Source organism: Motacilla alba, chromosome 1A (genome assembly GCF_015832195.1).
Source record: "Motacilla alba alba isolate MOTALB_02 chromosome 1A, Motacilla_alba_V1.0_pri, whole genome shotgun sequence".
In the NCBI taxonomy this organism is placed as follows: Eukaryota; Metazoa; Chordata; class Aves; order Passeriformes; family Motacillidae; genus Motacilla; species Motacilla alba.
Genome location: NC_052031.1, coordinates 35,628,084 through 35,640,351, shown reverse-complemented (window position 1 = coordinate 35,640,351; position 12,268 = coordinate 35,628,084). Strand labels below are relative to the sequence as shown.

At 37.4% G+C, this 12,268-nt stretch overlaps 1 protein-coding gene across 1 annotated transcript in view; it reads right to left on the bottom strand.

Annotated features, from left to right (window-relative positions):
• Nucleotides 1-12,268, bottom strand: part of TRHDE (thyrotropin releasing hormone degrading enzyme) — a 209,677-nt gene that overhangs the window by 157,812 nt on the left and 39,597 nt on the right. The gene's annotated exons all lie outside the window — the stretch shown is intronic.

The following is a 12,268-nucleotide window of genomic DNA, read 5'->3' as shown; positions in this document are numbered from 1 at the left end:
AGACTTCCAAAATGAAGGACTAGTTCATAACCAGTGAACAGGACTCATCTTCTCCATGGAACCCACAAGATAAAAGCCTGAAAACTGCCACTATGTCAAGCCCATGCAGCAGCCAAGCACCACAGAGCTGCTCACTCCCCCACCAGGGGTAACAGGGAGAGAATCAGAAAAATAAAAGCTGGAAAACTTGTGTGTTGAGATAAAGACAGTTTAATAGGGAAAGCAGAAGCTGTGCACACAAACAAAGCACAACAAGGAATGAACTCATCACTTCCCATGGGCAGGCAGGTGTTCAGTCATCTCCAGGAGAGTCCCATCAGGACTTGGAATGACAAACACCATCACTCCACACGTTACCCCCTTCCTCCCTCTTTCCCCCATTTTATGTAACTGAGCATGATGTCAGATGGGGTGGAATCCCCTTTGGTCAGTTTGGGTGACATGTTCTGGGTGTGTCTCCTCCCAACCCCCCAGGCACCCCCAGCTCCCTCACCAGTGCAGCAGCATGAAAAGCAGCAAAGGGTCTGTGTAAGCCCTGCCCAGCAATAACACAAACATCTCTGTGTTCTGAACACAACTGTGAAACACAGCCCCACACCAGCCACCAAAAGAAAATTAACTACACCAACAAAAACCAGCACACCCAATCTTCTCATTATCCATATTTCCAAAGTCATCACATGCTTGTAAGACTGTCGTTCCCAGATTCCTTATCCCATGTGCACACTTCCTGGTTCCATGATCTTACACCTGCTACATATGACAGCAGAAAGGTGAGAACTATAGTTTGGGAGAGCCTCCATAAAAGTCTGGCACCTGCTGACTGAAATTTTATCTACAGATATGTGTTCTTACAGTTTTTATAGGCCTACCATCGTAAAGTACAGCCAGGATATATGGTTGGACAGACAGATTAATATTAAAGGAACATTCACAGACAAGGATATGTAAAATTTCAAGAGGTTAGAACTACTTGTAGGAAGATTTGTTTTTAATGTTTAAAATTACATTTTACTCACTTGTAATGTTATTTTTCTGCACTTCGCTATTGAAACATTAAATTATCCTTCAGCTGTGTACTTAGATTTGACCATTTTATACTCCACATCAAAGCTGTCACACAGCAATTGTATTTTTTTTGACTGCAAAGAGCAAGTTCTTTTCTTTTTTTTTTTTTTTTTTTAAGAAACAGACTGACAAAGATAAAACAGTGAATTTTTCTGGGTTGGACTTCCATCCAGCTGTCCCCAAATACAATATAAGTATTACAGAAAGCTGTCTGTTCACTATTACTCTGAATGACTTAGAGCAATTTCAAATATTCTTCAGTATCACTTGTCAACATTCTTTCTCTGGCAGGTTTTATTAAGAGCTACATAAGATCATTGTCTTATCAATCATAACTTGTACAATTCAGAGACCCTTTTAATCACTTGGAAACCATTGTACGGTTTCTACAGAAAATCCTCGAGATTTGGCATGAAGCATAAAACTGCATTTATAACGCATCTGTTTGTTACTGAGTAACAGCCATATAAACAGCCAGTAAATTTCAATTCTCTGTGATTACCTTAAAAGAGGAAGCAAAGCTTAAGACATTTCAAGAATATGGAGAAAAGATGGCTAGGAATTAATTTTTACATTACCAGTGAAAAGACATATAATGCATTTTTTTATGTATCTAAGCTAGGGCTGAGAGTTTTGTGAAGCTTTATATATTTCCACACCTGAGAATTAGCGCCCTAGGAAGAACACCTCTCAGACTAACTTTAAAGCAGGAAATATTGCAGTCACTTGTATATCCCTCACATAAATCACCAATACTTAACCATGAAAGGATGCAAGTTCCAGCTGTCTGTCTCAATGCATACTCAAATTCCATCTCACAACTGAACATTTTATACACATCTGACCAGCAAAACATCTGTCTGCCCTCACTCTTTGGCATTCAGTTGAGCATCTAAATAGGACAACAGAACTGTGGTGTTTCTCCATTTGCCAATACATTACATGTAAACAGTGATTAAAAAGTGCTTAGGTACTGTAACAACCATGGAAACATCTCACATAATTTCTTATGAGAAATTCAACCACTGACCTCTGTAGCTTTTCAGGGCAGCCAGGACGAGGGAAGAGATGAGAATCTTGACTCCATGTTTTAGAAGGCTGATTTATTATATTATGATATATATTATATTAAAAATGCTAAACTAAAACTATACTAAAAGAATAGAGAAAAAGGAATCATCAGAAGGTGAGACAGGAATAGAATGGAATGAATAACAAAGTCTTGTGACTGACCGAGACAGTCTGGACAGCTGGACTGTAATTGGCCATTAATTAGAAACAACCACATGAGACCAATCACAGATCCACCTGTTGCATTCCACAGCAGCAGACAGTCATGGTTTACATTTTGTTCCTGAGGCCTCTTAGCTTCTCAGAAGAAAATCCTTGCAAAAGGATTTTCATAAAATATGTCTGGTGACAGACCTCTGTTACTGTTTGTAAGTCACATCATAAAGAGCCACATCTAATTAAAGTCCTGTCAAATTACCTGTGCTTTTACAACATGACTTCAAAAGGAAACCTAGTGTCATAGTGGTGGTGATAGACCAAAGCCCCCGCTGAATAAAAAACATACCAGGACCTCTTTTAGCACCACCCATTCCACTGGTAAGTTTCAAGTTGTTGCAGAGCTCAGAATCAATTACAAAGGCACAAACTCAGGCACTATTTGGAAACAGTTTCTAAAGATTCATCCAAGCCCCCCAGAGAGACAGGAACAGCTGCAGAAACTCCCCACAAGGGTCTCCAGAGTACATTTTTAAGTTTTTTTTCGTACTTGTCCTTTCCCTCCCGCTCCCACCCACTTCAGGATTGAACCGCCCAGTACTTACAAAAGCAGAACAACGTGCAGCAGTGCCAAACACTCCAAGAAAAAAATGCAACTGGATTTTTCTAGACTAAAATGTTGCCCAAGTTTAATTTCAGTAAGCAGTAGCATATGACAAGAAACATATTTTGTAGTTAAACAGTGAGAGTTGTTTTAGCTTAGTACACTTCCTGAAGTGTGCTATCACTATGACAAAGATGCATCTTCACGAGGACAGCTTTGTTAGAAGTGTTGCTGATAAGAATCAGAGAGAGCGACAGAAATCACAGTCTTCACAGAGCTGATCCTAAATCTGGAAATGTTATAGTTTAAATACATAAGCAGATGGCAATTAAATAAATTAGAAAAAAAGGAGAATTCACATACAACAAGAAAGAACAGAGAAAGCAAGTTTAGCAGTACCCACCAAATATCTCCACTGAATTTTAATTAAGTGATTCTTTCAATGTCCATATACCATTTTAAGAAGCAGGCTAGCACCCAGGAAGCAAGGTGGGGCGAGGGGGAAATGCACAATGGTAATTCACTTGTTTAAATTAAAGTTGTTCATCCATCTTAATATTTTCATCGTTATACTGAAAATCATTGGTTTCCATAATGTAAAAATGAAGTTGCTTCAGGCATGGAACTGCAAACGTAGCATAATTCATTGTGTTAGGATATTTTTCAGTTACAATATCCTTAGCAAAAGCAATAAAAGGTGAGCACATACATCCCTTTGAATTTCAGTAGCTTACAGAACCTAACTGGTACAGGTGGAAGGTTTATAACTAAGCCAGTAGAATCTAGCTAGCAGCAATAGGTTTATTCAGCTCAGTAGCTATACACTTTCTCACATCTTTTGTATGAACAGAAATCTCTGGCCTACTTAAGTCCCACTTTAATGTGTTACAATCTTTTCAAGACACTGTATAATCTCCTGAAAGAAACTTTGTGTGCTCTGTGCTGATACATGAAAATGTATCTTCTTTACATCTGTATCTATAGGGTTTTTTACAGTTCAGAAATAAGATGAGAAAGCTCATTTTTAAACATCTACATAAAGACTTTTAGCTCTTTCTAATACTCAGGATATTTTCAGTAAGTGGTAACTTTAATTCTCACTGCACCAGTAATGCATACCCTTTAGATTTACTAGGAAGCACATTAAATAGATTTTTTTTTTTGGGGGGGGGGGTCTGTATTTCCCTCATCTATTTTCTTTATGGCACAAGGTTCATAGTGAAGAAGAATGCTCTTAGTAGGGACAATTATGGAGTTTTCATGACATTGGCATTACAGTATATGTGAATAGGTAACATTTTAAAATACATACATTCTTATTTCAAAACAAGCAAAAGAAAATAAGCAAAGCCAAATACAAATCAGTTTCAGTGAGGCAGTGGGCAAAGTGCTTTATCATCACTTTTGCCAAGTGAAACTTCTGTTTCTCAATGTAATATATTTGCTGCCCTCAAATCAGCATCTAATGGAAAACAAACTTAGTCACAAAACCATCTGGAGAGCATAACGAACTACCCCAAAGGAGCACAATCCTTCTAAAACTGAGAACATGGAGAGTTAACAGGAACACTTCTTCAGTGCTGCAGGGGAAAAATAAAAAGAAAACAAAAAATCAAAACCCAATTGTTCTTCTTCTCACTCACTGTTAGCAATGATACTGATATGAAAAATAAACAAATTCACACACTCCTAAAGGTCCTAATAATCAGCATGAAACCGATGGCAGGATTTTTGAAATTGCTGTGAAAACAATTGCTACCTATGCAAAAGGAGCAACACAATTCAAGTATTCATAGAATCTCCTTTTAGCCTTTCTGCATGGAAGTTTTCATCCCAGCCATTCAGAGACTTTGAGTGTGACAGAAGGTACAGATTAGCTCTGAAAGTACAGTTAAGCATCCTAAATCAGTTTGCTAAGTCTTCAAACAGCAGGCTTACCCTAAGAGAAGGAAGGCAAGGAGTTATGCAAACCCCAACAGCTCTAAGTGCCTCCAGTGAGGGAGAGATGCAGGAGAAATGTCTTTTAAGGCTTTCTTGCCTGTCATGACCAAGAAAATATGCTATAGTACAACTTTCAGGCTAAATAAAACTGTGGTTTTGAAACATGACTCTGAACAGACTTCTGAAATAAGACTCTAAACATTGTCATAACATTACCTCTTCCTGGGCTGGAGATCCAACACAGCAACTATAGGGTTCAGCAAGCAAAACACTAGGCACGGCTAAAACTGGTACAGAACACATTTTCAGACAGGAATGGAAAAACAGATTCCATTGTATTGATTTCTAGTTCCTCTTAGACTCAATTGAACTTGTTTCTGAGTCCAGCCAGAAACTGAGCTGTCTTCACTTTTCAAATCAGATGTGGGAGGCCAAAAACCACAATTCTGAATAAGAAGAAGATACTAGTGGAAGTTATTGCTGCTGCTGCTACTGAAGTATGTAAAACTACCTGTCTCAATCAATTCACACTAAAAATTCTTTAAAAAATAATAGAATTGACCTGTACTCAAACTGCACATATTAAACAAAAAGTCTGAGTGAACTGTGTCAGTGCTTAATGTGGACGGTTCTATAATCTGCCTTTTTTTTTTTTTTTCTCTCACCAGCACAACACTTTGATTTGGCAGAGTTTCACTCTTCAGGACATCCTCGACTTCACACATTAAGACAGAAAAAACAGGAGTCACCATAGTATCCTTGTTCACTCTCCTTCCATTTGAAACTGCAAGGTTAAATGAAAACTGGAACCTTCATGAATTGAACTTGAAATTCAAGTTTATCGTACGACTATGAATCAAAATTACACATAAGCAAGTCAGCAGTGAACTTTCATATTTACTCAAATACTGTCATTATGAACATGTTAGTCCATTACATAATATTCCATTAGCTCTGTTTGTAAATATACAGTTCTCTTGAAGGTGCTGTTTAAATAATGCCCCGTGTATAAGACTGCATAGGGGGACTACACATTTCATTAAATCAACAACAGCCATTTCCTTTTCCACCACAGGACAACATACTTGAGTAGATTGTGTAACAGTTCTGTCCTATTTTAGATATAGATGGTATCAGGTTTCTACCTCAATTCTGTGAGAAAAGGCCATTACTTTCTCCTTGGTACTCTAATTGACGTAGATCAACGGCGTTACCTACTTCATTCAAACTAAACACTATAGGTACAATTTTCAAAAGAAAAAAAATCATGGTTTACCAGATTCTACTGCAATCCAATCTTCCTGAACACTGCCCAAGGATTCACACATCCCTCTTCTTGAGCACCATCTAAATCTACCACAGTATCCTCAATGATATCATTTATCTTTTATCCAAATCCTTTTGTATTTGTTTTCCTGCCATGTAGCTCTGAGCTTTCTATGGTAACTTTCATAGTGTCACACCATGCACAGAAAGTAACTCTCACAGTATCCTAATGACATAAAGACCCTGTCCTGTAATAAAAACTACTGTTCATGTTGTCTATGCAAACATGAAGTTCATTGTGGACCAAAGACCTAAGCTTTTCCTAGACATGCTCCTTTAAACTGAAGCTATAGTTACTGGTATAAAAGATCTCAGCTGCTAGTCAAAATCTCTGATGAACCCTCTTGACTCTCTAACAGGTTATTAAAATTGTTCTGTAGCCTCTCTTAAAAATAAAATTAGTTCAAAAGCTGGACATGGTCAATCAGGTATGAATGCTCTGCTCAGGCAAGTGAAAGGAACTATAAAGAAAACTACTTCAGTCACAGCTATGTAAAAAGTATTTTGGATTCATGTGCTTTTAGGCATTTAACCATCTCATACCAGGTAGAAGTTCACACAGTTTTCTGGTGATTCCAGTAATTTCTATGGGGTTTCTGTGTGTCAAAGATCTTACCCGATTTCGTAAATCCTACAGAAATATTCACCTCGTCTTTTATCAATCTAAAAATCAGAGATCAAATTTAAACTATCCAGATTAGTCTCCTCTCTGTGTAGCTAATACCTTTACTGGTACCTTCTCAGCCAAGATTTCTCCTAACTCATGATAAAATGCATCATTTTCTGAAGGCATCTGTGTTTCTCACAAGGTACAGAACTAAGAATAGACACTGCTGAACTTCAGTGCACTCACTTCTACACTGGTACTAACTGTTCAAATTACATATACTGAAAAGCAGCTTGGGAAAAAATCTATTTACATTTAGATGAAGGATTCTCCTGGCTCAAAAACAGCCCTGACATTTCCAGGAAATCTCCCACAATCCCCAATCCTCTCATAACAGCATCACTCTCAGGTGGTTGGTTTTTTTAAATTTTTTTCCTTTTTTTTAATTACTCATTTAAAAGCCAAGCTGATTTAGCCAAGTGGCCAGTGGAGATATTGTCAGACTTGGTCACCTTGTTTTTACTATGGACTGACTGAATTGCTACTGGCAATAATACTCCTGTCTGGACGTTTTCCTTATCTGAGAGGTATGGATTCTATTCATGTCAAAGTTAAAAGGGAAGGGAAATCACAACATAATGAAAACATTTCATTCAGAACAGAATTATTTCCACCAGGGCCCATTCATCTTTATTCTATATAAGGCTACTTTATTCCTATATGTAACTTTTCCCATCTCCTGCAAATAATATCAGACTTGCCATGCTAATGCAACAGAGCGAGATCAGGAACCCCTCAACAAACTTCCAAAACCTGTTAGAATGCCCATTGTGAGCCGCATTAAACTCACTAATGGAAATAATTGGTTTATCATTTTAAATAGTTTAGAGCAATATATAAAGTCCTAAGTGACGACTATTTTTTCCCTTCTTTGTTAACATCACACTAGGGATTGATTTCCTATGTGGTTTGTTTCAGTTTAGTAATTTACAGTTCCTTTTCTCTATAAAAGCATTGTTCTGAGAAAATACATTGTTTTTCTCTATGGCTGAAGATGGAATTTTTCCCCCTGGTGTCCTGACCAGTTTCTGTTTTGAAGTGCTCACAGTTTAAAAATTTAAAAAAGAAAAAGAAAAAAAAAATGTAGGAATGATCTGTATCAACAAATAGTCCTCCATGTGCAGAAGCATTATGTTTTCTTCAAGTAGTTGGTTGAAGAAAATAGCAGGCTTCAACTCTGCTGCCTAAACATAGGTGATAGCCCCAACTGAGATGTTCAAAGCTATTAAAAAGCAATAAATCCATGTGAAACTGTAAGGTATGGGCCAGCCACGGCCCAACAGAATCTCATCTGAAACCCAGCAGGACATTAACAAAGAGTTCTCACGATGCCCCATGGCATTTAACATTACCAGTTAATTCTGTTTAGGCACATGAATCAAGTTTTTAGTGCCTGCTCTCCCACCCTTCCCCATTCCAGAAGTACTAATTAATGCTTTAATTCTATAGACAGAGAAGAAAAAACAAGCTATCATGCTTGGTGTTTTACAGTAATTTCAGTTAGAGCTGGACAGGTGGCAGGAAGCCTCACCTTGCTAGAGAGAAAGCATGAGGGTAGAATTGTGAAAATTTTAGCATAACTTTAGCAGAGAATGCAGGCAACAACATGGAGGTTCACCCTACAAGGAGCAGCAGAGACAGAAGGAAGGACGAACAAAGGGGAAGAAAGTAGCACAAGAAGTGCTGATGGAGATGATGCAAGATTAAGTAGAGTAGAAGGCAACATTGCAATGAATAGGCTAGGAGCATGTCCAAGAGTCAAGCTAATAGTAAAGCACTTAAATCAAAAGGAACAGTTAATCACTAGTGCTCACAGCAAGTCAGCTGGCTAATATAACAACATCTCAACACTTTTTCTCTGGGTCTGCAATGACTCACACTGCATGAGGCAGAAGCAGTTCTCTCTCACCAGAATGTTCACTGTCAACCATCAGGGAATGGAACAGAGGTACATGAGTTTCTTTTAAAAATCAGAATGGGAACATTCCCCTGCTAAATTTCATTCTAATGCCTGAGTTATTTTCTATCTCACAAGAGTTTAAATTCTTCAATGACATACTCCAAAAACTGAATCCTCCAAAAATACTGCATGAGCAAGTGTGAATGGTCCAATCTTGTCTTCCATTGTGCAGCTTGTTCAGTAAATGCCTTGGAAAATCATTTTCTGAGACCTTGCATTCACAATTTCAAAGTGTTTTATGCAGCATAATGAAAACAAAACCATAAAATTTTTGTATGAAGCAGGTAATTAGTACCCCAACCACAAATGTAAAGGAAAAAAATCCCACCAAACAACAACCACATAAAATATATCAGATGGAACTCCAAAGTTTGCTATACAGCAAAGCTACAGAAAAGGAGTTTTAGAAGCTGGAAAATATATTTCACTTAGGTGTGTTGGTGTAGGAGAGGCTGGACATGAGTCAATCTGGGCTGTATCAAAAGCAGTGTGACCAGTAGGGTGAGGGAGGGGATTCTGTCACTCTACTCCTCTCCATCACTCATGTGACCTCACATGAGGTGGAGCCTTGGTTGAAAAAGGCAGTCAGCCCCTCCACCTCAAACTGTTTACAACTAAAGAATCACAGCTGTCCACATGGCAAGCGGGCTTGATTACATTTTCATTCCCCATAGTGTGACGCTCTCCTTTGAAGCCTCTCTTTTAAGGTGGTTTTTCTGTTTGGTTTTTTTTTTCCTTTTTAAATTTCTAAGCTCTGTGCACTTCAAAACAGCAACTGGTCAGGGCTTCAGGGGGAAAAATTCAAGACTTTTCCAGTCTCAAAGACCCTCATAAGGTAAAGCTCTATGCATACAAAGCAGTTCTTTTTGTGCAGTGCAAACACACACTTAGGATTAAAAATAGGATTAAAAATAACTATGTGATATAAATACAGATATATTTTGTATTCACTAGCCATAAGAATATAATTAAAAATCCTTCTGCATACCTTTTTAGATCAAATAAAATTCCATAGTTTATCCACCCACCACTTTAACCAACGTTTACAGTTATAGTATTATAGTCTTGGAAAAATCTAGCTTTTGTTTAAAAGACACAATTTATTTTTCATAAATGAAATTCATATAAAAATTACTGGTTTGAAACCTTACACAAGCACCTTCCAGTTCAGAGTATGAAGTGAAGAGTAGGAAAAAAAAGCTACATGCTAGGTAGAACTTTTAACTGTGGAAATTGTTAATTCCAGTCAGAGACATTCCCAATTCACATTCATTACCAGAATTCATATCAACCGGAAAACAAATCTTCTTCTCCAGTGCATTCAGAAGGCAGTACAGACCATATAAGATGTAAAAAACCTTAGCCACAGCCATCCGAATGCAGGCAAGCACAGCAAGAAAGCCTGGTCACCACCAGTCAGGTAGTCAAGAGCAACAGGAGGAATTGGCTCCTGCAGAGAACACTGCCTGATGTATTATAAACTCAAGTAAGGATCACTAGTTTCAAATGCCTTGGAAATGGACCTCAATGACTCAGAAGTGAACAAATGAGCAGAGATCTTTCTGATACATCTAAAGAGCCTAAATGTCTCAGATACCCCTACCATATAGAGAGCTCAAATGGATGACCACATAGATGACACAGTGCTTTGCCAAGGGTGTCAGGTCCCTTGTCCAGAGAGAATCACCTGTAGTTCCAACTCTAACACACACAGACAGCTCCACAGACACCACTGACACTACCAACAGCCAGTACTGCACCTCCATAGCCAACTGGTCAGTATTTCAACAAAATTATTTTGTAAACATAAACTGTGCTTTCAACAAAAATAATTACATTTGGTTAAGTTGCTTCTTGTTAGAACCGAAAAGTACGCGAAACATTTTTTTTAAAAAAACCTGTTTGAAACAGAACATTTTCCTTAAAACTGTTGACATTAAAAAGCTTTCCAAGTACATTTTTCATTTTTCACTCCCACTTTCACATTTAGAAGTGAAATTAAAGACTTCTGAAATGCCCTGCTGAAGAAAACATGCTCATTTTTCTTAAAATCATAATAAAGTACTCAATCCTTTGCAGTGCTGACAGCAGTACATCAGATGAGTCCTAAGCTTTTGGAGAGCCCAGGTGCATTTTTATTATCAACACATCGACCTGATGCACATGCTTTTTCCATTGCTGCCGTTAATGCTGGTTTGTCTTTTCAGTTGGGAAATTCTTCAATACCACTGCAAAATCCCTATCATAGACAGATTACATTATTACCATTTTTAGTCCTTCTATTCATCCATCAGACTACTGTCCCTAACCTTCTAAACTTTGATTTATTTTTTTTTCAGGTTTAAAGCAAAAGTAAGAATTCTGCATTTTTTCAGGTTAAAGACACCAGCACATGCTTAAACGTAGCAATCAGTGTTTGGTTGAACTGGAACAAATATACCTGTATTAATATGCAAATAAAATTCTTTAAAATATTTACATCACTGAGTTTAGAAATTTTTCTTCCTATATTTACATTAAATAAATTCAACCTTACTATATTATAAAAAATTCTTCTCTATTGTAATTATTTTCTTGTACCACTACTGAATGGGTAAAGTCTTCACACAGTATTTCCTATTAACAATTTTACTGCAAATATTTGATGAAAAAATACAACTTTACTTGTGACTATTCTTCCTGTTCTGTTCCAAAAAGATCCAAACTGGAATATATTCACTTACAATGAGATATTTTTAAAAGACATGCCACAGCACAATGACAATGGATGTAGCATGTTGGTTTAAAAGACCGTATGTTACCGTTCTGAAAGATACTCTGAAGCAGATACAGTTACTAGCACTGCTGCCAGCTGGCATTCTCAATAAACTACTTGAAGTAACAATGTTTGGATGTTTAGATGATCTTTAAGATCCCTTTCAACCTAAACTGTTCTTGATTATATTTTCTCCCTCTAAATTTTTTTGGCCCTGTAAGCCTAGAACTTCCTTTACATTATTAAGCATTATTAACATGCTTGAAGGTATAAATGAAAGTATACATAGAAAGTTTGTGTACACTTAAATAGGCCATATGCTTGTTTAACCCATCTGCATATTTCTCTGGGAGAACACTGCCTGTAACCTGTTATTAAAAGACACCAAGAAATAACTGCCACAACATACTTAAAAAAATATTCATGCAATACCCTCATCTAGAAACATCAATTACATTATCTATCTCCTACCCCATTAGCTGTAAGTCCAATAAACCTACTCAGCAGGCAAGGGATTTAATGAAATAAACCCTGACTTCCTGGGAGGATCACCTGTGGTTCCAACTCTAATACTTCTGATCAAATGCATGCTCTCTTCCTGCTGCTGAGCAATAGGCTTTTCTGAATCTTTATCAAACGTGCTCCAAAGGAGGGAGGGTGTAATACTGTGGAAAGTATTTAAATGAGTAGGAGACAAACTGATTGTGGTGAAAGGGAGGA